Source organism: Apis cerana, linkage group LG5, assembly GCF_029169275.1.
Source record: "Apis cerana isolate GH-2021 linkage group LG5, AcerK_1.0, whole genome shotgun sequence".
Classification (NCBI taxonomy): domain Eukaryota; kingdom Metazoa; phylum Arthropoda; class Insecta; order Hymenoptera; family Apidae; genus Apis; species Apis cerana.
In genome coordinates this window covers 9,069,774-9,094,845 of record NC_083856.1, presented here as the reverse complement: position 1 = coordinate 9,094,845, position 25,072 = coordinate 9,069,774, and the positions used below count along the sequence as shown (strand labels likewise).

The 25,072-nt window shown below is 43.5% G+C and overlaps 1 long non-coding RNA gene across 1 annotated transcript in view; it reads right to left on the bottom strand.

Annotated features, from left to right (window-relative positions):
- Positions 1–1,330: 1,330 nt before the first annotated feature.
- LOC133666094 (uncharacterized) overlaps positions 1,331–25,072 on the bottom strand; it is a 118,083-nt gene continuing 94,341 nt past the window's right edge. Inside the window, exon 3 of the long non-coding RNA XR_009829710.1 lies at positions 1,331–1,697. This is a non-coding gene — a long non-coding RNA (uncharacterized LOC133666094). The remainder of the gene's footprint in view (positions 1,698–25,072) is intronic.

Here is a 25,072-nt window from a genome sequence, read left to right as displayed (position 1 = left end):
AGACCTCCTACCAACTCATGTTCTTCTAATACAAAGTCGAATTTTCGGCCAAAATTTTATTCGATTGCTCCGTTTCGAAATTCCGAGAAAAATTTCTCGAACGACCTCCTACCAACTCATGTTCTCCTAATACAAAGTCGAATTTTCGGCCAAAATTTTATTCGGTTGCTCCGTTTCGAAATTCCGAGAAAAATTTCTCGAACGACCTCCTACCAACTCATGTTCTCCTAATACAAAGTCGAATTTTCGGCCAAAATTTTATTCGGTTGCTCCGTTTCGAAATTCCGAGAAAAATTTCTCGAACGACCTCCTACCAACTCATGTTCTCCTAATACAAAGTCGAATTTTCGGCCAAAATTTTATTCGGTTGCTCCGTTTCGAAATTCCGAGAAAAATTTCTCGAAAGACCTCTTACCAACTCATGTTCTCCTAATACAAAGTCGAATTTTCGGCCAAAATTTTATTCGGTTGCTCCGTTTCGAAATTCCGAGAAAAATTTCTCGAAAGACCTCCTACCAACTCATGTTCTTCTAATACAAAGTCGAATTTTCGGCCAAAATTTTATTCGATTGCTCCGTTTCGAAATTCCGAGAAAAATTTCTCGAACGACCTCCTACCAACTCATGTTCTCCTAATACAAAGTCGAATTTTCGGCCAAAATTTTATTCGGTTGCTCCGTTTCGAAATTCCGAGAAAAATTTCTCGAAAGACCTCCTACCAACTCATGTTCTCCTAATACAAAGTCGAATTTTCGGCCAAAATTTTATTCGGTTGCTCCGTTTCGAAATTCCGAGAAAAATTTCTCGAACGACCTCCTACCAACTCATGTTCTCCTAATACAAAGTCGAATTTTCGGCCAAAATTTTATTCGGTTGCTCCGTTTCGAAATTCCGAGAAAAATTTCTCGAACGACCTCCTACCAACTCATGTTCTCCTAATACAAAGTCGAATTTTCGGCCAAAATTTTATTCGGTTGCTCCGCTTCGAAATTCCGAGAAAAATTTCTCGAAAGACCTCTTACCAACTCATGTTCTCCTAATACAAAGTCGAATTTCCGGCCAAAATTTTATTCGGTTGCTCCGCTTCGAAATTCTGAGAAAAATTTGTCGGACGACCTCCTACCAACTCATGTTCTCCTAATACAAAGTCGAATTTTCGGCCAAAATTTTATTCGGTTGATTAATTTTGAAATTCTGAGAAAAATTTCTCGAACGACCTCTTACCAACTCATATTCTCCTAATACAAAGTCGAATTTTCGGTCAAAATTTTATTCGGTTGCTCCGTTTCGAAATTCGAGAAAAATTTCTCGGACGACCTCCTATTAACTCATGTTCTCCTAATACAAAGTCGAAATTTTAAACAGGAAAAATTTTTCCAAAATTAGACTTTTATAACAGGAAAATATAACTGGAAAGGAGGTGGCACGTGAAATTTTTCTAAGAATTTCAGAGTTCATTTTTGTTGAATTTTTAGGTTTTTCTATCAGGAGAATATAATTTCAGAAGAGGTCGCACGTGAAATATACTTACCTTATACTTACCTTATACTTACCTTTCACATACTTACCTCTTTAAATATTTTCAGGAACAATTTTTTAATTTTTTCATCATTTTACTTACATCTAATTATAGAATTTGACATACTTACCTGTTTTATACTTACCTTTTACATATTCAATTTCTCCTAAATCCAGCATCTGTAAAAGAAAAATACAAAAATATATTTATATAATATTTATACACATTTTTATTTACAATTATATATAAAATATACATATCAAACTCTGTCGAGCTTGCATATACATACGTACAATATTACAATTTTCTAAATTAATCTCAACTTTCAATTGTACTTTATACTCGCCTAAAAAATATTTCATATCTCGTCCAATAATCATCCAATAATAAATGAAAATGATCTCACGATCTGCATACTCGATCGCAACACTTTCAGATTGAAACGATCAAACCGGCTAGCCAGATAACGAGCTGGACCGAACGATTTTCAAACGTGGCCGTGGTGATTAATCGGATTTCGCGTGGCGTGTCTGCGAAATTTGCCGTGGCATTTATCAAATTCCGCCTTTAAAAACGGATTTGTTACAGAGGCTCGTCCCTGGGAACCTGGCATAATTCATCCTGTAAACCAGGCTGTGCTTAATTGCACGTAGCGCGACCGGTTAACGATTTAATCACGGCGTATAGATATACGCTCGCAAATGATGGGAATCGAACTCATCGGCGATCGATCGGCCACCTACGAATCATCGAGGCGACGAAAGTGTGACGTGTAGGTGATAAATTGATAAATTGAAACGCACTCTGAAACCCCTCGGCGAGTACACAAGAATAAGATTTCTAAAATCGATAATTAAGTCTCGACTCTTTTCGAATCGATAAGCTTCCAATCTGATTTCTTTCGTCTCGAAGGTTTTCAGGAAAATCGTGGGAGATCGATCTCGTTAAACCGAAATCACCGGTTAATCGATTCGCGCCTATATACGAGAGAGGAATAGGATGAGGATGGAAGGGAAGGGAAGAGTGGAATGGAGAAAAGGATGAAAGAGAAGGTATTCTTGGGTCGAGGAAAATCGGGGAAATGGTAACGAGCAGACTTGATTACAGGAACAAATTGAAACTCGATCCGATTCGTTTGTTGCGCTTTGTTTTCTCGATCTTGAGAAACGCTTACTCAAAGTGTTTAGTTGATATATATATATATATAAATACATAGTAAATTTCTTTTCCTTTAATAGAATTTATTAATCAAAAATGCAAAAATATTTCGTATATCTTGGGAAAGATATATAAAACCATAGACTTTTGCAACAAATCGTTTACTCAATACTTTCTGTACGTCGTACAGAATTATGATACGTAGATGATAACAAAATAAACGCTAAATATACAAAAATATTTCAATTCCATAAAATTTGAAGGAATTCTAATTCCTAATTCTAGAAATTCTAAAAATTCTATTTCTTTTTACTTTATAAAAACAATGGTAAAAAATACAATCCTTTTTGATTCACAATTTGAAAATTCATCGTGTCCCTATATCCCTCCATTCCAGAAGATCTTTTCGAAAATCCGGTTTACAGGATATATAATCTTTTGTCTTTCTTTTTTTTTTATTCGAAGCTTCATCTACGCTTTTATCGAGATGAAAGTAGCGGGGGAGTGGTGGCCGGGCCCGGTTAATTTACGATTCATAGAGACGAAAAGCCGCCGGTTTTTTGGCCATGGTTATTTTCGAAGCCGAGTCCGCGCCGCTCGAAAATTGGCGCGGAGGAGAGTTTCCTGAACACTTCCTTCCGGTTTTAACGCGTTATTAAGCGGAGAATTTTTGCCAGCGTTATAATTCATATTCCCCCTAGGTTTCCGCGCCGTCACATTCCGGTAATATCTTCCCTATCGCCGCGAATGAAAAGCTTTCGTTCGGGAGACAGCCGTTTCGAAAAGTGAGAGACAGGCAGCCGATCTTCGAGACGCGACCGAATTTATTTTCGAGCAACGTTCGGCGTTTTCTGCAAGGAATCAATGTTCCTCCCCTGTTCCTCCCCCGCGATAAAAGCCTCCATGATACTTGGAAAGAGCGGTCGATCATTTAAATATTCATACGAGAACGTGGAAAGAAAGCCCTTCGAAAGTAAACGAGAGTAACCATCCCTCGAGAGAAACGTGGTTTCTTTTTATGCATCAGAGATGGTGAGATGCGAATAAAAAAAGGAACTACTTCGAAACTACTTGGATTGGAATGTATCGAGAAATGGCGAAACTTCAACGTTCAACGTGCGGACCGTCGCGTCAACGTGCGAGTTGTTATCCAAGTCGCTATCCGAACGAGTATGAAAACGTGAAACGTGTGAACGTGTAGTGACAAAAAATTATCGAAGAGGAAGAAATTCGAATAACGCGAAGAAACGAAGAGGATACCGTGACGAAGAATTTGACTCGATACGAAATAAAGAATTAATCTGCCAAATATCCGTCTTGTCCCTTTATTCCCAAAAATTAATCGTGGCATACTACTAACGCTTCTTATAAACTACGCTTAAATAATAAATTTCAAAAGAGATTTCAAAAATTCCACGTTGTTCTCAATCCCATCCTTCCCGAACACGAACGAAGTTTATCGCAACGAGGGAAACTTTCCATCTACCTTCGAACATTCGAATATTTCATCCTTACTTCCCAGAAACCCGAAATCCTTGCCCGAAAAGCGTGGCGCGACTCCGTCCGCCATTTTTCCCGTGGAAAAGGTAAACTTTCCGCTCAAACTATACGCGCAAGCGTCCGCTCTGTCCGAGGCGAAACGTTATCGAGTGCGCGTCTCCTCCGCGTACACAGAAGCGCACTCTCCGACAACCGGATCCGAACGAGTCGAATTAAAAGAGGGATTCTTTTGAAACTCGCACGCCAGCTTTTACACTTCGATCCTCTTTTTTTTTCTTTTGCCCGCGCCACGTGAATACGACAGAGGGAGAGAGAGGGGGAAAGGAGGAGGGAAAAAGGAGGGTGGGCTCGTTTCATTCCGAAAATCGAAGTAACCGTTGTCGCGAGGCCGCCATGACTTGTCCGCCTTTTTTCCCCGCTTCTTCCTTTTTTTTCTCTCTCTCTCCCTTTCACCCCGTTAAGGGTGTCCGAGTGAATAGGGTTTCGTTTTTCGTACGGGCCAATGTTTAGCTGCTTTACCCCTTTTTAAATAGAAATGGCCGAGACGAGTTAATTTTTAATTAATCCGATGCTTCATTTATTCTCGCTTTGTCAGGAATGTATTTTCTCTGCACGAAAGATCTCCTCTCTTCAAACACGCATAACGAATTTCACTAATTTTTTGTACAATATCTCTTTCTCTCCTCGCGTTGAGAAAGGAACTGTTTCAAGAAAAAGAGAGAGAGAAAAAATTAGCACGCTCTCCTAATCTTATCTTCTTCCTCCAATAATTCATTAACGAATCGAATTCAACATTTCGTGGAATTTCCACCGTCACCCCAATTGATAAGCGGAACATATACATATATATATACATTCGCATTATCAAAGTTGGGGCGTCAAACTCGCGAGACATAACCAGGGAAGCCGCGCGTTCAGGAAAGACCCGTGGCCTGAATTTTGGCTAAGCCTCGCCCGACTCGTGAACGAAGTCGCGAGATTATTCCTCCTCGGGTTGGAAGGGGAGGAGAGGAGGGTCGCGGCCGACTTGGCGAACGGATGCAAAGTTTACGAAGTTGGTCGGATCGTTAGTCGTGGGGGTTGGAGGCTGTATCTCGCGCGGAAAGATAAGGGCTCGGATGAGGGAAGTTGCATTCGGGGCAAACTTGTGCCCCGAGGAGCGGAGAGAAGCGACGTCTCCGCCTCTAAACGGCACTTGCGGCTCACGGCCGCGGAGTTGTCATTTTGGCCGGCCGCTTGTGTTCGTTCGCCACCAACCCCTCTTTGTAATCTCTGTATCGCCACGCCGAGGGATCGAGGGATTATATTCAACGGCGGCCTCTCCTTCGAGCATCTGCCTCGAAACGCGTACAAGCGATCAGGCGTGCGAATAAGTTCGTTTCCTCTCCCCCTTTTTTTCTAAATTCAACATTTTCTCGGGTATAAATCGGGTATAAGATTATTTTAAGATTTCAGTCTTTGTTTTTCCTAAGCTGGAATGCAAAAAGTAAGCGAACGATGCTTCTCGCACAGCTTGAAATTGTTGCACAGGATTGGAAAGTCTCTCGAAAGGCATCACAAAAGGGAAACAATTCGTATTCAGTCAGAAGTTATGATATATATATAAAAATTGTAAATAAGAGTGCAACAAGATCGAATATTCAATCGATAATTCAATAATAAAAATTGTAACTTCCTGTAATGAATCAGTATTGTTCGTCGGAATAAATTTAGAAAATAAAAAACTTATATTCCCTTCATGGACGACCTGTTTTTCCCAATGTTGTGCCGTAAACTTTTATTCGGATTAAATGTTCGTTTAAACTTGTCGTAAAACGCACAAAAGATGCAATACACAACAAATATTATAATATTGGCCCCAAACTTCTCCGATCCAGTCACTCATCAAAGCTGAAAAATTAAAATTTTCTTTCGAAAGAAATAACTTCGATCGATGCTATTCTTTTTCTTCTTCTTCTTCGGGTATCTTCCTTTCAGAAATCGACGCGTCCCACAAATACGTTCTCTCGTCTCGAAGTGATTAAAAGGCGATCGAAACGGAAACGTAATTAAAAGAGATTAGCAAACAGAGATATTACACAGAGGCAAACGCGTGCAAACACGTTGTAATTATGCTCCAAGCCATTATTGCGGCACCGTTAACTCATCCGGGGAACGGGGATGGGCAGATTTTCGATTATATTTCCAGCCTCTATTTTCCCCGGACAAATACGCGTTATTTGCCCGGCATTCGTTCGTTACGCGCAAACAATAAAGTCGCGCCGATTCTCGTAAATCGTACATATAATATATACACACATATATATATACATATATAAATACATATATATATACGTAATGATAGAAGCCAATTAAAGCCGAGCGTCCGTTTCGTATTTGTATCACGATAAACACCACCATACAGAAAACTTGACGCGACGATCAACAAGGAACGAAGGAGGAATGAGAAAGCACGGAAGTACCGCGGCTGGGGCGCATCCACAGTACCAGGCAGGGGTGGAGGTTGAGGGAGGAGCCGGGAATCAATCTTTCACCGACTCCATCCGGCCTTCGGTCTGGATCCAACTTCAAAGGCGACTTGGGCGAATCGAGCGGCCGCTGTAAATGGTCCTCCTGGTGATGCGAGAAAAGGGAAGAAGGGAGGACGCGTGGAGGACAAACGCGTCGGGGAGGGCGGTGATTCGAGGGTCACGCAACGCGGCGTAATCGTATTTACGTGCTCGCGGGGGACGGGTAGCCGCAGGTAGCCCGTCCGTCTTCGTTTCCACGCGCAGGAAAAGAGGGAGGGAGAGAGAAGGGGCGAGGGTGGGGAGAGGGTTGCACCACGGGGGTTTTTCACGCATTCCGCCATCGGCTCGTCTTTGTGAAACCGTTGGCTGCCTCGGAACGAATTCGCCGACAAACGTCGATGAATAAACGATCGATGAATACGAATCTCGACTCTAAACTGGGCCAGGGGACTTCTGAGAGAGGCCGCTCACAGGTGAAAACGCACTTGTCGACCGTAATTTTCAACGATCGTTTTACAGCCAGGATACTCGGCTATTCGTCCAATTTTTTGAAAAGCGTTGAAAAGAATTCTCGCGAGAGGGTCCGATTCATCCCCATTCGGCCATTAGTGGAAAGGATTCCAATGGTTTCGAGGAATTCGAAAAAAAAGGGGAACAGTCGTCGAGATTTGCCAAAAGGCGAAAAGTTGCCAAGATCAATCTCCCACGGACAACTTCCTCGCAGATATTCGCCGAATATTGATTGCGCGTCAGCCCCGAAGGCGAACCTTCGGCTTTCGAGATCGAGAGAAAAAGCTTTCACCCTTTTTTATAACGCGATTCGTCAAAACCAATCGAGTATTCCTATTGTTTTCTTAGTGCAAAGACTCCGCGACCCCGACTTCGTCGAAAATTTCGAGGAGAGGATCCCTCGAAACGCGGAGGAGTTTCCAATTGATTCGATCCGACAACCGCGCGACACTAAACGGACCTGTGACCGGAATATTATATCCAGTTTTCATTACGTTCGCCGTGAAAACGATCAAGAGTGGGGCGTGATATCTTGTTTCGTTTAATTCTTCGATTTTCTTCAAGGAATTACGAGGCACCGTAACTGAATGTAAAGGGATTCTATGTAAATTCAATACCAATAAATCATGTAATACGAGTTATTTGTCACGTCAATCGTTGCATACATTGTGCTTCTTTTCGACGATTCATTTATAGATTTAGGTATATGGAATACGCATGACTCGTGATCGTGTAACTAATCTGACTCTTTTCACTGTTGAAAAGAACCCTCGCGGGATCTTTGCTAAGACCTATACCTATCCTTACGCTTCGTTGACAATCCAGACATCAAACAGCGATAAAAAACAAATTGAATATTTGTAAAATCATTTATGAGACTATTGGAATAATCATTTGAAAGACTGAAAACTGAAGTATTAATATATCTACGTAAAAACGTTCTATGCCTAATGCATCGAGCTTTATTTAATTATTTATCTCACGATTATCAGTATATAAATAGAAACTTAGAACGCTTATAAAGACACTTGCAGACACTTTGAAGAATGCTATTTCCGAACCACCTTCCGTTCCACGATCCAAGATCCAACCATGTATGTGCACGCACGGGTGTAGAATAATACGCTTCGAAAAGAGTGAGGACGCGCGAAAAGTTGGCTTAACGAAGCGGACGCGAAACCGGAAGCAAGGGTCGCACGAGAGACAGACGCGCGTGATTCGAATCCGGGAAAGCGTTACAAAGGCCCGTTTTTATGGAAAAGTTTTACGCGCGGGGGAGGTGTAGCTTTTGCAGGGCCGTCACACTCGTTATCGCGGCATGATCGCCGTTTTAAACTCGGGCAAAAGTAGCCCGGGGAACGGAAATTGATCGGGCGTGCCGGAAACGACGTTTCTGACGAAGCGAGGCGTATCGGCGAGGAATCGTCGAGCGGCAACAACCCCCCTCCCCTTTTATCTACACATTCTACATCCAATCTAAGATGGAACCGTCGCAGTGCAGAAAGCAGTAGGGATCCAGCTAGGAAAATTGCGGCAGTACGTTACACGGGGAGCCCTCCCGTTGCTGCGCGCCTGCCGCGCTTAAAACGAATGGAACGTTCGCGTGGTTGATGCAGTTTCGAAAACTGGTACCCTCGATATCGGAGAATTTTCTTCCCCTCGCGATGATTCATAAGAATTCCGTTATCGAGCCGTGAATAACCGAATTTATCCTAACTTTACGTATTCCCGAAAGAGGATCGACGTACACACGCGTAAAAATCTACACTAACGGTAGGTAGGAATGGATGGCAACGAGTTCGGAAACCACTTTTTGGAAAAGGAAACTGGCGGTGTTATCGTCGGAATTGGCCGTTAGCCTCTCCAACACTCGTGTTATCATCGGATGGCGTAACAGAGGCTCGGTTAAAAGCATCGGCGAAAAATAGCGAGGCAATTAGCTAATAAATAGCGGGAGGGGTACCACGGTGGATAACGCGGTGATGCTCGTCGATGCTGGAGGGTTATATCGTACTTGTTTGCCGCTTCCATACGATGATGATAACGTTAAATAACTCGTTACGAGGTCTCTCGCTCGCTCGCGCGTGCGTTGCCTTCCACGATAATGCGATCCGTGGCGGGGAGAGGGCTTCCGGAAATCGCTTTCTATGGCTCGTTTCAGGCGTAACGCGGCTGTCTATGTATCGCGCGACGCACCATCCCATAACTGCTGCATAATGGAGGGGGAAGGAGTGGGGCACGGAGGGAGGCTTCGATTAATATGGGTATCGACGTTTCGCCGGAGCCACGATGACATTTCACCTCTCGATTCGGCCTCCATCTCGACCCTTGTACAACGCTGATTCTTCGCGTGTCGTTGATGGATTTCGAATGGATGGAATCGTATCTAAAAGGATATATATGTGTGTGTGTGTGTGTACGAATCTTGGTAATTTTATTTACACGCGGTGGGTCATTTCTCTCTTTCCTTTCCTTTCTTGGAGAAGATTCTTCTATTTTTAATTTTTTTTTTTGTTATTGCGTTAACTTGCGAAAAATTCGTAATTGATTTCGTCAGCGAAAGAGGTAAAAAATGGGTATTTTGAATTTTCGTCAAATTGTCGAATTACTATTTCCGAACTGTCGAGAATTAGAATAACGATTTTTCGCGCCACGTAGGTGATTGCACGTAGTTTCTGAAACTGAACGATCATTGGCAGAGGTTTATTCTAATATTGTAGCAGGGTAAAAAAAAAACGGAGGAAAAAAAATTCCAATCGTTTCCCTTAAACGAATCGATTGAAGCGGCGAGAAATAAAAGACGGTCGGCGAAATGGGTTAAGTTGCAATCAACGATGCGGAAAAGCAACATCGTAAACGATTTTAATTCTTTTACAATTATGTACCTGCGAATCGAATCGTTTGTTCCGTTCGAAACGATTCTTAATAACTCGATCGAACATTTTGCATTTTCAATTTTAACAGAAGCAGGTATTTATTTCTTATTTGTTGTTGTTGCACCGCCGATTTTTTCCAAGCGATATTACGACATTATTCCCAACGAGATTCGCAACGAGAGATGACTTGAAAAATATTAACGAGCGTCACATCTGTCTATATCGTCGAAATCACCAACCCTTCTAAGTTACGATATCAAATCGATCTCGTAATAATCGATAGCGTAATAATTCGAACTGGGCTCGCGTCGATGCGTCACGATCGGCCATTTAGAGAGACGAGTAATAAATCTTACGAACGAATTGTCGAATTTTTTTCAAGGGAACGTCGAGGCTTGATTTTCGATGCGGATTTATCGCTATATATTTGAAATTCTCAGCGTGTACAAAAAAAAAATCATTAAAATCATCGCCAGAGAACGGCGATCCATCTTTCCACATTGTCGATAAATTGGATTGATAATAAAATCGTCGATATTCGAAATTGCGTAAAAGTTTATTACTTTTCGCAAGATAGTTTCCCATATCGTTCCTATTTTACAACAACCTATCTCGTTCAAAACACTTCGAGAGAATTATTGATTCACGTGGCTGATTCAAGTTGCTGCTCGATCGCGATAACATTGATTTCAAACCTCGATCTTTCCTTAATAATAAAATCGAAACATCTATCCAATCCATAGGCACGCATTTCGAGTTCGTCCTAAAGAAACGAGAAGAACATCACGCTAATCAACGTCTAAGGTTAACGAATCTAATCGAAGCCACTCGAAGATGGTCGATCCGTGGTCCAACGAGGACGACGAGGCTCGAAATAAGAGAAGAGAGGAGGAGACCACGATCAATGAGAAATCGAGAGGACCGATTGCATCCTCTCCTATTAATATTGACGTACTGGCTGCAGTATCTCTATATCTCTATTGAGTATTCAGGGTGAGGCGACGCGTTTGATTGGCGCCTCTGGGGTCATTTCGATGGATGAATGGTTCCTCTGTGTTCGACCCTTGTGTCACCGTGGCTCGCCCAAGGCTTTTCGCGCGCAAAAAAAAAAATAAATAAAAATAAAAAAATTAAAAAAAGAGAAAAATAAAGAGAGAGAAAGAGAGAGGCAGAGAGATAGGAGAAAAATTATTGATTGGCCCTTCGCGATCTCGCATCTCTCTTTCTCTTTCGCCGATTTTATCCGCCACCACTTCCCTCCACCCCGCGACACCTCTATTCCAGATCACCACGAAGATCACCGGGTGGGAAAAATGGGAAAAAGTCAGAAGGAGGAGATTGGAAAACGGGAGCGAAACGTCGACGGAAATAGGTCGCGGAGCGCATTGTGAGAGGAGCCGCAATCGCGAAGCGCGTCCGAATATTTTGTCGTGGTGGATGGAAACAAAAAGAAAGTCGAAAGGAGGGAGGAGATAGGATAAAATACGAATCTTTCGCGGCTCGTTATTATTAAACGCGTGGAAATCTTGCGCGGATCTTTTTCTCTCGAGGCAATCTTTGCCCCTCGAGATTGTTCGTGTGCGTTTGGATAAAGGGAGGGATCGTTAGAAATGAGGGAGAGACACAGGTGCGCGATCGAGGCGTGATCGTCGATATAGGGAATATTCGGAAACGCGGCAATTGTCGTCGATCCTATCGATCGTTCGTTGTACGACGGTCGAACCGAGTTTTTTCTGTCCTGGACGAGTTCGAACCGTCTTTTTATGGACCAAGCTTCTTTGAATAAAACGGGGATTTAATGATCTCTCTGAAGAAGAAATACGGTGGATGTAAATATTTTTCTTTTTTTAAAATAGGCGCGTGTAATGCACGATGGATCACAGGGATAATTGATAAGTAACATTTGCGAATAATTCTGCAAGCGTGATAATTTCTCGATGAATTGAGATACACTTTCACGCGTGTTGGTTAAAAAAAGAATCTTAGGTTAGAATGATATAGCAAAATTCACGATAGATGGATCATCATTCCCGCGAGTGTGGTGCGGGATAAAAAGAGATGCACCCTCTTTTAACGAGGACAAGACTCCCCACGGCCCTCGAGATTGTCGAGGGATGCAGGTAATTAGACATCCAGGTGCCCCTTGCTTCTTAACCGCCCCACGAGCCAGGATCTTCGGGATCCCCATTGTCCTGTTTCGCATTCACCGATTCGATCACGCTAGGCTAACTCCTCTAACGACCTGACGCGTCGTGTCATTAATGATTCGCCGAAATCGCTCATCTCGTCAACGGCCGGAGGGGAACAGCCGCAGGTGTGAACACGATTCTTTTTCACGTCCCAATTTTTTCGACCGACAGTCGAACCAGTGCATAACTTAGTTCTCCAATTTTTCCTCTAAATAATTTTCGGCTAAAATTTTGCGTTTACATCGAAAGATTTGTTAAGATCGTTAAATAAAACGTGGTTGAATATCACGTTTTCGCGAATAATTAGATCGAGGAACTTCAAGAGAACTCGATAATATATACTCATATCTTACAAATAACTTTCTTTGGCGACAAAAAAGAAATCTCTCTATCTCATACGGTATACCAGGGATTAATGTTACAACCCTCGATGAATAGCAACGGATCTCCCGTTTCTTCCTCGTCATATACACAACAATCGAGCCCCGTCTTCCCTCTACATAATAACATATCTACCCTCCCTGTCCAACGATGCAGATCCCACAAACAGCGGCCAATAAGTTTCCCCATTCTTACCGCGTCAAGAGAGCCATTCCCTTCCTATTCATTTACCAATGCCGCGATTTCTTCCCGACGGCCAAGCATCCACGGGCCAGGAAACGAGAAAGGAAAAGCAAAAGGACAGGAGGCGAGGTCGCGATCGCCGCGTCCGCGGGGAGGCTTCCGCCCGCGTTCGATTCACGCTTGGAAGGAGAAAAGGATCCAGGGCGCAGCCGTGGTTTCAGCTTTAGAGAGAAAGAGAGAGAGAGAGGGGGGAGGATCGAGGGTTGCTTGCCGTCGATACAATGACTGGACGCCGCCACGCTTCGCCTCGTCGATAGTCCACTAACCGAATTTTCCCCGAAAAGTTTGGGAAAATCGCCCCCTGGCTGTGATTTACACTGCCTCCACCGCGGTATTTGCACCTTTGTGTCGGAACGAACAAACAAACAAATATTTTCTCCGGTACCGTAGAAGAAAAATATATATATATACTTCATTGTGCCCCTGTTTTTCCACGCCACCAATTCTTCGTCAATTTATTCGAGAATTCTGTCCAACGATGAATCTCTATAGAACCAAAAAATAGTTGAAACGCCGCTTTTTTTTGATACAAATCCTGAACCATCGGCTAATTATAACGAGTTTTCCCGGTAGAAACCTTTTAACTTACGAGCCGTTAGCCTCGATTGGATTCTTTCGAGAGCTTTTCCTCGAGAGTTGTTGCTCCGCGTGTACAATTCTGGTTACTAACCGTGTAACCGCACAAAGAGGAGTTCATCTTTGTTGGGCACGGAAGAAAGAAAGTTAATTCTCTTTATCTGGTGGAGAGGAGAGTTTACAGAAACCGGTCCTCGCGGTCGGCCAAGGCGACGACAGGACACCTGGCCCGCCCTATAATGGCGTCCCGCAGACTCGTCGTCACACAGGCCTTGGATCTTTCCGGAAAGCCATATCCACGGCACAATTATAAGCTTCCGCTTGGCCGACCGTCCCACTCCACCCTCTCTCTCTCTTAAATTTACCTCTTTCTCTCTCTTTCTCCCGCGTTCTGGGCGGAGCTCCTGCGACGATATAATAATCGAGCGAAGAACGAATTTATTATAGGTGTTAGTTGTAGCACAAGAATTTTTCTCCAACACTTTTGTCGCTCGCGACAACCACATTTTATACAAGCGGTTACCGACATAATGGACACACTGGGTCTTGGAAAGGATCGGTGACGTCGTTTTGTCGAGACGAGAAAGAGAGGAAGAAAAGGAGAGAGGGAGAGAGACGTCTCTTTGTCGGCCGGATGGGACGACGGAGGGAGGAGAGGAATTTTGCGATTCTTTCTTTCTTTCTTTGTCGATCGTCGCTCCGGGGGACTCTAGTGGCGCTTAATGGCCGGAGAGTGTGGAAACATTTGTCCGTCTGACAAGAAGGAGGTCGGAAGATCCGTTTGAAGGGAGTCGTAGCGGTTAATACAATACCGAGTATTTCGTGAAAATTGGCGAAAGGACAGGTTCGATGGTGTATAGGACCCTCGACGTTTTTTCCCTTTGTTAATAATATCTTTCTGAACGATTTCGTTGAAAGAGGCATCGATGGAGGGCAAAGAACCCTTCGAAGGAAATCGAGTCGAGTCGGGGAGGGAATCGGCTAATTCGCGGAGTCGAGTGCGCGGTTGTCTGTCCTCGGTTCTTATGCATCATCGATCTATGAATTAAATTTCGTTTAATTCGCAAACAAGCGGGATACGACGGGGCGACTCTCGAACAAGGGCCATTCCTCCTCTCTCTCGCTCGTCCTTTGTACCCTTGCGGCCTCCATCTGGAGCCACTCCAACCCCTTTCGAATTATCCTCGAATCGGCCGTGTCAATGGAACCGCTCGGCCCTTTAAAGGGAGGGAATTTACCGCGAGAATCCAATTACGTAATATCGTGGCTGCGGTTCCCCGAAGAAGCATCCGTGATCCTCGACGACAGAGGACCGAGACCATAGATGAAGCCGAAGGAAAGGAAAGAGGGAGGAGGAGGGGAGGCGGAACCTTTGGTGAACAGCTTCGAGCCTAGCATCCCTCCTATACCGACGCGTATGTATGGGCCAAGCCAGATGAGAGTAACGCGCATCTCACGCTGTCCTGACTCCATCTGCCTACGCGGGTGCCGCTCTCCACCACCGTGCGATCCGGTTTCCTAGGAGATACTACGATAATACTACGTGTGAAATAAATATCTCCCATCTCTTTGCGGAACTTTATGATTTTTTTATTTCCCATCGTTCTAACATCGCCGTGCAAGAGTAACGACCGCAAGGTGTGTAGAAATTTTCACGATATCCCGCGTTGCGAAATATTCTGTTCCACGCTGTTACCATTTAAGATCGTTTAAGATAATCGATATTTATATCGATTTACGAAAGTGTCATCAAGTTTCCGATCCGAATAACGAACAATTTACCGACCGAGATACAATCGTTTGCTCACACGGTAAAGAAGAGTGTTTATTCGTTTCCTCGTTTATTAGAAAATTATACGTTATTCCTCGTAAATCGAATACGACGATTCTGTTCGTTTTTTCGGAGCACGAGATAAATCGTAGGGATTTGCGAAATAGCGGTCGAGCGGAGCGGTTCCTTCGGCAGGAAAGTGGCCGATTTTCACATGCAAAGAGGAAAGTCGTTGCACGTTATCGGCGCCGTTCTCGCCGACTAAGAGAGGGATCGACCATCCACGACGTCGTTGGCCTCCGCGTTATCGCAACATCGAAGGATCCTGCTCGCTCCGTGTAACTTGGATATTACGCGTGCCACGTTGCATGCCTCGCATCAAAGTGCTCTCCACTTCTTCCCAACAAACTTGCGAAGAAAGTCCCCAACTATTTCCCCATAAGGTTGTTTCACGTGAGGAGAAATAGTTCGATGGAAGTGGGTGTATGTTTCAGATATGCGCGAGACATTCCTGGGGAGATATACGTCGGAGGAGGAGAATCAATCGGAGATCTCGAGCGAACAAACTTCCGTAGTGGAAATTTTTCCACTGCAATTCGAAAATCGAAAAATCGATTTTTATCGAATTACTGCAATAATTGTAAAATCACAAAATCACAATCGATATTATTTCTAACATTGAAATTTAATAAGATAAAGGAAAACACGTAAGATGGTCGAATCGATCGAATTAAAAATGGTTCGTGCAAATGAGAAAAGAAAGGAAATGGAATGGAGAGGTGCTTCGAATTACCAAAGAAGCGATACACCGACCATGTTTATTCTCTCTTCCCTCCCCCACCATCTCTTTTCCTACAACCATCTTCTACGAGCATCCTCGGTCGCGACTCGTTTTATTCGGCGGAGCCTTGGACACGCGGGAATCTTGGGCTTCGTTCGAGGAATTAATTTCCTTTGTGAGCTTTCAAAGGGCGCTCGATGCGGTTGCTTTCGAGGATCCTGTAACGGGGGAAGCAGGATCGAAAGCAACCCACCGACAGACACGCGAATAACTTTTAAATACGATTAAGATTGCCGTTAAGAGGATGATATCCCACTCGAGTCTCCCCAGCTTCCGCCTGATCATCGTGTACCTGGATCCGGCCCGATGGACCGGAAGACGGAAACCGATTCCCTTCTCTCCCTCGACGAAAGCTTTAGACGTTCCACGTGATCCTTTAAGGAAGCTTTCTTTGTCCTAGGTTTTGCGATCAAGTTTAATTTGAGAATACTGGTGGAAGCTTCGTGGTATTCGAACAGAGTAATCGTGTTTCGTTTGATGGCGAGCACCGTTCGGTTTTGGAGCACGAAATAATATCTTTTAAATCTTGGAAAGATTAAGAAGATTCTCGAGGTTGTTATTTAAATGTGTTATCTCGAAAATTCGTAAAGATAATGAAACATAATTTTAATAACTTGATACAAGAAATGCCAATATCATATTTTTCTAAAAATGAAACAAATCCGAATTTGTAATCAATTATATTATTTTATAAGAATAGAAAGAAATTTTAATTATTATAATTTTAATATAAATTTTAGTTTTAAAAAGATTCTCGAATTTTATTATTTAAAAGATTCATTATCTATCTCGAAAATTTCTAAAGATAATAAAGTACAATTTTGCCAATATTTTTGAATTTGTAAATAACTACATATTTTATATAAGAAACTTTAATCCCTTCTTCTTCCATTAAAATAGAAATTATTTTCTAACTTTTATATTTAAGTGTTAATATCCGTACTTCATAATCGGTAATAATTCTTGCATCGACGAGGCACGGAATTATGGAAGGCGAATCGATATTGCATCAGCCGTGAACAACACGTGTCAAATCCATCCAAATGTTACAATAATCCGCAATTAATATTGTACCAAGTTCCAATTAAGAATTTACGTCGCTTACTCGTACCCGATGGAATTAATTGAAAGCTCACTTTCATCAAATTGATTACCGTTCCACAAAACTTTCATAAAACTTTCGATAAAAATTATCTCGACTATCATTCACACCTCGTCGACGAGCTTCCCTATTCGCGAAGCTCGATGCCCAAAACGGTTACTTTCGCCTCAAGAGAGAGCATCGTCGACACTAGGAATCCGGGAGGCGAATTCCCGCGAGGGGAAAAGGCTCGTCTGCCACCCCCGCCTCGCCAAAATATATCATATCGAGGCATTCGAATGATCCCCGGGTATTCGAATCGCGGATTCCCAATAGGGGAGGGTTGCTTGAACACCGTGGAAGAAGCGTCGTCGTTGCTGGCTTTCGAACGAGAGGACGTTAGTGACGCGTGGCTACGTCACGGCGCAAGCAAAATTGCTTAATTTACCATGGAACCCAACCCGTCAGGAGGAGGAGGAGGAGGAGGAGGAGAGCGTGGAAATCGAGAATGGCGGAGTTTAAAAAGGCGCGAATTGATATTGAGACGAAATTGAGGATTTTCTTTTTCCACTTTAACTATCGTATTTTTTTAACGGAACTAATGAAAGCATTCGAATTCGAAAAGCTCTCCTTTCCGTTTTCAATTGTAGATTTTTAATCGTGGAAGCACGCTAGATTAATATTTGTTGTTTCAATCACAGGAATCTAAACGAAACTTTTTTTCTTTGCTCGAAGCGATTATACGTATATAATGCGTATCTTCGATAGTTGAACTCGTTAAAGCGAGCTTTAAAATAAATTCAATTGGAATTCTTTTCTTACTTTTTACCTTTCACACGCGACGTCATCAAATTTCGAACAAACGAAATCATTTGCTCCGTTCGGAGAAGGAAAATTATCTTATAACTGGTATCGATCTGTCTGGAAGAGCGAGGGAAATATATAAAAATGGAAATCTCGCGCGACGCGTTGAAATATTTCTGCCGGAAGTTGGATACATAGACGTAGTGGCGGCTCGCTTTTCCACCTTTGAGCGGTGCGTTCTCGTTCGTGTACAGTTTATTCGCCGACCCAGATATCGGGAAAGCATTACGCTCGATGGAGGGATGGCAAATTCATAATTCATTCCGCGGAGGAAACGACCGAAAACTTCTTCCTTCTCGTGTTTACGCGCCTCTGAGAATTAAAATTGAGAATAAAAATTCTTTGGAAAGACCGATTTCGATTCCGTTCTTGACTTTTTTTTCTTTTTCTTTTTTTTTTAAGCTTTGTTACGATGCAGATAAATTCGAGATGTCAACGATTGGAAAATTGCAAAAAAAAAAAGATAAAAACTGCAGAATATCGAGACTCTCTCTCTCTCTCGTTCGAAACTCGACCTTTCGAATTTACGTATCTACAAATGCGGCGACTTCGATTTCGGATATCGAGCAGCCCATCGCTTTTCAACGGTTTCTTCCGTACCAGAAATTGTCGTCCATCTCGATAACTATTCATCCCTTCCGATTCCTCTTCCTCCTTCTTCCACCCCCAGCCACGACACGGGACCAATCCCCCAAACGAGTTCGTCAACCAAGCCAGAAACTTCGATCCCAAAAACTCGTTCGATCGATGATCGGCTGAAAGATATCTCGGTTCCGGCCAACCCTTTCTTTCGATCGACGCCTCGAATCCCTTTCGAGTTTAGCTTCGAATGGAAAGGGGGAAGTTTTCAGAAGAAAGGAAGGGAGGGAGGAGGGAAAAAACGCCCTCGTTTAAGAAGCGCATAAACTAATAAACCCCGTAGAAATTGAAATCTATCGCGAAGCGATAATCCGCGCGCTGTGACGATCGAAAAAATGGAATCGGCGTAGATAGCCGCTCCTCTCGGCTCAGTTGCGCCTGCATCCGCGATACCTGAGCGTGCAATGGACAGCCGGAGTGGAGGTTTGCGGTCGTGGATTGCGTGGAGCCGTGGATCGTCCGCGGGGTTGGGAAATGGCCGAGGTCGCTCGAGGTCGGGTGTGACCCACGCGTCTTTTAATTGACGATCGTTCAAGGGGTGGAGATGGAGGGGGAAGGGGACACATATCTGTTGCGGACAGATGGGAAACGGGACCGTTGTGCCCGCAGACAAAATCTCTTCCGATTTTGTTTCCATTGATCGATCAATCGTTCCATCGCGCGACATGCTCAACATGCGATATTTTATATTCCGTGAAAAAAAATAAACAAACCGTTATTTTTCCCATGACGTGTTCACGCACGCTTTCAAAGGATTCCTTTACAACAACATCGATGCGCAACTCGATTGTATAAAAACTCGACCCGTATAAAAATTTATTTGTTCGCGTAGCGGGAGGGAGAGGGGGAGGGCCACTTTAAAGGAAATTTGTTTTTTTCCCCGATCGAATACGAATTTACCATTCGTTATCTATGAAATCATTAGTAATCTCGTAAGGAAGGTGTTATCGTTAATTATCCTTTGTGACTCTCGATATATATATATATCGATAGACCGATAATCGTCCCATTACTTCGCAGGAAAAGAATCCAATCGGATTAAACACGAGTTTACGCTTTTTCGCGTCATTTTAGATCGCTCGTCGGAGAATGTTACGGAGGTGGAATATGAAAGTTGGAGTATTTTTACGCTTGCTCGACGATTAAAACGGTTCTCGAAATATCAAAACGGTGGAAAATTCTTTGTACGGATTTACAAATGCTTTCTCTTCTTTCTGGACGTTTTACATGCTAATTTTCCCAGATATCTTATCTCATCTTTTTACAAAAAAAAAAACTTTGCCGATTACACGCCATAACTTGTTGTTTCGTTAGCGCTTCGTTTAATCCTGATCGTGGAAAAACACGAATCTCTATCTACTCCGTTCACGACGGAAGCAATCGATGTCTAATATACATATAAATTAACCAGACGCTGTGCGCTTTCCCTCCTTTTCTGCTGCCCCTTTGTCCACGTCCCCGCTCTTAAGGTGGCCCTCCTCCTTTTCCTGGTCGTTTTGTCGTCGAGGCGAGCACGACGACAGGTTCCACGACTTGGGACTCGGTTAAAACGATTATCCTGGTCGAGCTCGCGAGCGCGGCAAACGAGGCCACCGCTCGAGCTCCCTTTGATCGACACCTTAATCAAAGGATCTAGTCCACCGAGTTCTACGTCCACTGACTAAACTAGGGACAGGGGGATAAGGCCGAAAGACTGGCCGTCGTAAAATAACGCCCTCTAACCCGACGACCTCTCCATGTTTTTTTCATCGCCGCCCATTCTCCATTACCCTGTATCACCCTTTCGAGAGAAAGTGTCGCGAGAGAGCCTCGCTATGTAGAGTCAAAGGACCCGTAGTAGCTCCACTGGCTAATTCGATAATGCACCGGGGTGCCATTCCAACAGGAGCGTGGAGGCAACGAGCTTTGATTCGAACGGTTTGAGATTACAGAGAGAGAGAGGGAGGAAGGGAGGGAGAGAGAGAAGATTGGACACGGAATTCTAGTCTCGCGTATGAGAGAAAATTAGCTTAAGGGACGCCGACACCGCTTAGCGTCGGATAGTTTTTGGACGAATAGTTCAAATGCGAATCTCTCGATGGCAAAGAGTGAAAACTCTGGAGAATGTCTCTGGATGATAGACAACGCGATTCCGAAGCAACGAAATTTCATAAACTCCTCGCTTAAAAATCGTAATCGTTATTAACCTCGTTAGGCTCGAGAGGCGGCGAAGCCTAAAACGAGAGAAGCTTTCACGAAGCTTGTTCACGTCGGGGGTGTCGTCTGGGGGAGCGTGCGTTAAGCGATACACGCCCTCGTACACCCTTTGCTTCTTTGTGTCGCGTGACAAAATTTAACGGGCCGCTCTCGTAAGCGCCCCATTAAACCGGCAGCCAGGCCCTTCTCCTCTCTCCCCCACCCCTCCCCCTCGTCGCGACGAAAGCCGCCAATTTACGCGCGGCGGGCCCCCAGCCGAGGATGCGGGAAATCTTGCGGGACGTAAAATGGAAAATGGAAGAGAGGGCCGTCTTCCTCGCTCGCCTTTGTTCCCCCTTTAACCTTTAACCTGAGCAAGCCGCAACATCGGCAAAGAGCCGACCGATCCTTCAAAGAGTCGGCGAGAAGAGAAGAGAAGAGAAGAGAAGAAGGTGCGATCGTGGGAAAATAAGCGACGAAGGCGAATTAAAAAACGAGGGCGAGGGAGGCGAATCGGTGGTTTTGTCCGGCTGAAAGCCAGCCAGCCAGCCGGCCGATGACGATACCCAGTTCGAAGCTAATTATCGTCGGCTAATTAACGAGCATTACCGGCTGCCGTTGGCTGGCGTGCGCGGCCGCAGCGTACGTTCGTTATCGCGCAATCAAAAATTTGGGCCAACCCCCCGATCGCCGGATGTAAATTGCAACGAGCTTCCCTCGTTAACCATCCCTATCTCCTTTCCTCTTTTCTCCACATCTCTCATTCCCCTCTCTCGTTTTTCTTTTTCTTTCTTTCTTTCACTTTTTCTCAGTTCCCGTTCTTCTTTTTTTCCTTTCTTTTTCAAGCGCTACCAGCCACGTCATTGCCGCGATATTGCGTCGCGAGATTTATGGAGAGGAAGGGAGAGGAGAGGGCGGTGAGAATCCGGTGCGAATCGACGGCTTTCGCGCCCCTATATCGCGCATATCGTCCGCGATATCGATATGACAAATAAACGTAGAAAATCTCCCCGTGTCCAAGCTTTTTTTCCTCCCGCTAGTCGGGCTTAACTACGGGCTCCTGTATCTGCGCTGATCGGACAGACAGGGAATCCGGGAACATGACGATGACGAGGAGATTTTGTTTAAGAATTTCTTTTTAAATATCTAAACTTAAACCTTACCTTAAAATCTCTCGAAACTGGTATACTGACACACATCATGATAAATTATCTTCATAGATAATTAAAATTTTATGAATGAAAATTGCTCGATCGTAATCGTGATTGTAAATTAAAATTATTATTTGAAAGTAAATAATTTTTCAATGGATTGAATCGTTGCTTCTCCGTATAGCTGCAAGATGGATATCGAAGAATGGTAAAGCGATTAAATTCGAGTTTAACGTACGACATTCGTCTGCGCACTAAACTCGACGATCGGCGGTCGCCCGTGTATTCGTTCGCTCGTGTTTATCCATTCGACATTTATCGATCAAAATCGACGAGCGGCGTTCGAATAACAAAACTCAAGCGATATTTAAAAAAAAAGAGGGGGGGAAAGAAATATTTGAAATTCCGAGAATCTTTTCGAAAAAAAAAGATCGAATTTAATTTTACAGTTTACAACGATTCATTAAAACGTTGAGAAGAAAAGATAAAAGAAAAAGATAAAAATAAAAATCGGGCTTCAACCAATCCTCCCCCTCGACCTTTTGCTTTCCGATCGATTAGCCATTTTTTTTTTTTTTTTCGTGGTTGCCGCGATCGTCGCCGCGAATTTTCACCGCGATAATTAACGGGAGCGGCGCGCCAAGGGAAATAAGTGATCGCGATCAATTACGATGCACGTTAACGGCGTAACCGATTTGAGGTTTCATTAACTCGAGTAAATTCGGCGCGCATATAGGAGCCCGCCCGTGTGCTTACCGCAGTTTCTGACGGTTCTCCATTATTCCGAAGTGCTTCCAGCGGTAATTCCAGTCTGGAGAGAACGTTCGGTTGCAATTATAAACGCGGCCAGCCGGATCGAATTCGAATACGTTCCGGTTAACTCTGTTTAGGCCTACGGGAGAAGGAGGGATTAATTTCGACTCGACTCGTTCCCCTTTAAAATTCAATGGAACGACCGTATCCATTTCTATCTGACGACGGAGGAAAGTTTCATCTCGTTCCTTTCATTACGCGACACGTGCGTGGCGCGAGTCATTGTTTTGGCGCCTTAAATACGCTTATCGTCGTTTCTTTTATACGCGGGAGCAAAGAATCTTTAATAAAATCCTCGTACTCGCATTGAATGAAATTTAAGATTAGACGCGTAGCGGATTACATATATTTACATTTTCCAGCAAGAAGAAGCTTCCAAGAAACTTCCTCGTTTCCCTTTTACGATGGCAAGATACGCAACTTGGAGAAACTTGAGAATAATTTCTGAAATCGCGTATTCGATTATTACATTTTTTTCTAAATTTCCCTCCTCCGGTTCCCATCGTTTCCAATCGTGTAATATCGAAATCGCAGGTCCGACATTATGCGAAACCTGTACGATTCCATCTGTATAGGTATTCGAAACCTGAAAGGATCGAATGATGCATCGACGTGCACGATGAAAGTGAAATTCGTCGAGGGAATGGCGATGCTCGAATAGCGGCGAGTTTCCTCTGTGCGGGCAAATATTCTAACCGCTCGTTGCTCGATCGAAATAATTCAGGGTAGACGAGAGTGCGGCGGCGGCGGCGGCGGCTTTTAGCTCGGAAAAGCTCGCACGCGTTTTGCCCGTCCTCACTCGAATTGTTGCGATACACTGTTCGATCAACAAAAATATCCATGGAACGTTCTCGCTGATTGACTTTCTACTTGTCTCTCTCTTTCCCTAGATATACACTATATGCGTGTATACGTATTTTTTTGATTGAATCGTTTTTTCTTTTTTTTTTTTTCAGCGTAAAAAGATCGATCTCTGATAAATATTAATTAAATGCGTTCTCCCGACGGTGGATTCTCTTTGCTCGAAGATAGGCGAACGAGTGGAATTATCGGCTGCCAATGCTTCGAATTTCAATGTTTTCCTTCTCTTTTTTTTCTCAAACCTCTCTTCGATCATTTTTGAAATCGAATCGATTTGTAACCGCTGGTTATCAAAACGATTTTTCCTAATTTTTTTTTAACATAGCGAGCAAAGAGTCCAGTGGAAATCAGATTATAATTCTTTTTCGCTCGACGCTCCCTTGTTAAAGATAAGCAACCTGCTAAGGGAGAAACGAGGAGCTCGAAGGAAACCGGGCCAACTTTGTTCCGGAGAAGTTACATCCTTTAAGGATAGCGAAAACGGACGATTGCAACTTCAAAAGCTGCTTAAGAGGAATTCTAATTAGAGACGGTATCGGGGGCGGAAAAAACAACCGACGAGAAATGGTTTTTCTTTTCTTTTTTCTTTTTTCTTTTTCCCTCTTTTTTGGTATTACTGGCATCCTCTGAAAATATGTGAGTTACCGATCCGTGAAATTTACTAGTTTTACAAAAAAAAATCTTCCTTTCTTTTTTCTCTAACTTCTTTTCAACACCTCCAGAGAACACGTTAGATCGTATACAATCCATCGATTCGCCAATTGCGATGAACGAAATAATTCCTAATCTTTTTTTTCTTCTTCCTCTTCTTCTTTTCACTTGGACATTGTTACAAGAAGATCGCAATAAAGGAAAGACAGTGATATTACTATTAATAATTTCAAAGCTGCCAGCGGAACGAGAACAAAAAGAAGAAATTCTCGAAAATCTTGGGCAAAGTTTTTACCGCCTCGAAACCAAAGCGTGGAATTATGGGAATCGAATACAAAGGGGGGAGAGGAAAAAGTCCTTGCGAATATTGAATTTCTCGATAGAACAAGGGATATCGCGGGGGTAGCCAGCCGACTTTGGTGGGTGGAAAATTTAATTTCCAAGATTACGAAGCTGTGGCGAGCGCGAGAAAATATGACAGAACGAGTAAAAAGTTGGAGAAACCTTGCGATTCCCCACCAAATACCAAAACCAATATCCATATCCATCATTCCATTTTTTCTTCCTTCTACTCTACTTCCCTCCTTCTTACGTTAACCAGCTATTTACCCTGGATTCGAAGGGTGGGCGAAGCGCGATTTCACCAATTTCCTCTCCCGGGTCGAAGCGGAATTTTATGGATCGCCATCTGTACTCGGATCGTACTCCTCTCTCGGTTCTTCGAGAGGAGGAATCCAAGAAATCGGGGGCGGATAAAATATAAT